Below are 2,500 nucleotides of genomic sequence, written 5' to 3'. Positions count from 1 at the left end.
AATATCAACGTTGCAAACCATCAAATATGAGACAAACTCAGATTCTGCTGTCCTATAAACACAAGTCATTACTCAGATCCGCTCAGTCCTCGTCTGATGGTGTCAGTGCCGTCGGATCAATAACACTGCTGGATATGAGGAGCTTTAAACGCCATCAGGACGCAGAACTGGAGAATAAGCAGATTTACTATATCATGAGTGCATTCTTCTGTTATTACTAGTAGTTTTTACAGAAGTTAAAGTAGGATGTCCCACACAGCAGCGGAGTGCTGCAGTAACGGTCCGGGTTAGGAGTATAGCGGGGCCGGGGGTCCGTGTGAAGACTCATTGTGTTCGCCTGAAGACGCTCCTCTCGTTCTCCAGCGTCTCGTCTTCTAGAACACTAACTCTTTCTCTCCGGCCCTCGTCTCGCTCTTCTCCACGTGTGTTCTGCTGTGGCCTCGAGACGAGAGCATCAACACACTCATTCACACGTTGCCCTGAGCGAGGCGCGTCTCAACCCGCTATTGTTTTAGCAAGTGTATGACCTCAAAGTGTGTCCAGACGAGCTCGATTCAGCGGACGAGACTTCCATAGCAGGACTTCTAGAGCGCTGGTCTGTCAATCATCTGCCCTGACATCATCATCAACATTAATATTAAACACAAAACGCTTCACACAAAATCCCATAAATGACTTATTGTGTCAATTGCAAGTATTCTCCCCATAAATGACTGTCATAACTTTGACTTTTCACTTCATATACGAGACTGTATTGTGACTTTAAGTCATAATTTAAAGTTTTCATTCCATAGTCATAATTTTAGCTTTTTATGCCAGGATGTAAAAAAGCATGTATATCTGTGCTGTGGTGTAACTGCCTCCACACTGCCGTCTGCCAGGAGTCTCGAGTGCGCTGCGTGTCTTTGTCTTTAAACCGCGTGTTTCGCGATGAGTTTTCCAGCAGAAGATCCGGCTTCATATTTCAACTCGGCCAAGAACTCTAAAATTAGGACAAAATTCATGAATTCTTTAAAGCTGAACTGTGTGTGTGTTTCTCTCTCTCTCTCACACACACACACACCCTTCAGTAATTACACACCCGCTAATCCTGTTTCCCAAATCCAGGTACCCGCAGAGAAATCCATGTGGAAAATCCCATGGCTGCACATTTCCTCCATCTGCCTCTCGGAGCCTCTCACATAAAGATCTGCGCTTGCCTTCAGCGTACACACACACACGCACACACACGCACGCACGCACACACACACACACACACACACTCTCACACACACACACACACACACACACACACACACACACACACACACACACACGCACACACACTCTCTCACACTCACACACACACATACACACACACTCTCTCACACACACTCTCACACACACACATACGCACACACACTCTCTCACACACACACACACACTCCGATGAAAACGTGTTGAATCCTGTCTCCATATACTCACATGGAAAAGCCTCTCCTTCCACACGCCGAATATCTCAGTGACCTCACACACACACACTCTCTGTCACACACTCACACTCACACACTCTCTGTCATACACTCACACTCACACACTCTCTGTCACACACTCACACACACACACTCACACTCTCTGTCACACACTCACACTCTGTCACACACTCACACACACACACTCACACTCACACACTCTCTGTCACACACTCACACACACTCACACTCACACACTCTGTCACACACACACACTCACACACTCTCTGTCACACTCACACACACACTCTCACACACATACACACATGCACACACTCTCTCTCTCACACACACACACACACACACACACACACAGCATATGGTTTGGAGCGTCATGAGGGTGAATAGAGAATGTCTGATCCTCATTTTAGTGACGGGTTATTCCTGTAGTGTGTGTCGCGCGGCTCCAGAGTCTGAGGCTCTCGGTTCGTTAAAACCCTTCATTAAGATTCATCAAACCCCGGTGTGTTCATTAGGAGTGAGACACTGACGCACGAGAGTCACGGCGTCTGGATCGGACAGAACGACCCAGATCCAGTTGTGTTCCAGTTAAACCAGATCAGCACATGGATCAGGATACCGGTGTTCACGCTTCTCGAGCTGCATTGAGGAGCTTTACACCGCAAGAGCGAAGAGTGAGATTTCTCCTTGCGATGTCATCATGATTATGGAAGTGGGCGGGGCAGTATGTAAATCGTGTCACAGCTGTAGGTCACCTGGGACGGGGGAGGGGCTCATTAATTATGCATGAAGCTGGTGCTCTGGTTTCAGTGGGATCCGGGGAAGCTTCTGTAACCTACATACATGATCCGTCATGGGAACACACACGCTGATGACATCACTTCCTCCCACTCACCCTCTCCGGCAGCACCCAGTGTCATGAGCGATCGCTTGACCTCTGACCTCTGTGTCAACGGGGTCAGACTGTCACTGGAGGCTGAGCTCTACGTGAAGCCATAAACATCTATATTCATGCATTTCAGTTGAAA

Source organism: Phoxinus phoxinus (genome assembly GCF_949152265.1).
Source record: "Phoxinus phoxinus genome assembly, chromosome: 15".
NCBI lineage: Eukaryota > Metazoa > Chordata > Actinopteri > Cypriniformes > Leuciscidae > Phoxinus > Phoxinus phoxinus.
The sequence above is the reverse complement of the archived record's forward strand: the minus strand, read 5'-3'. Positions refer to the sequence as shown.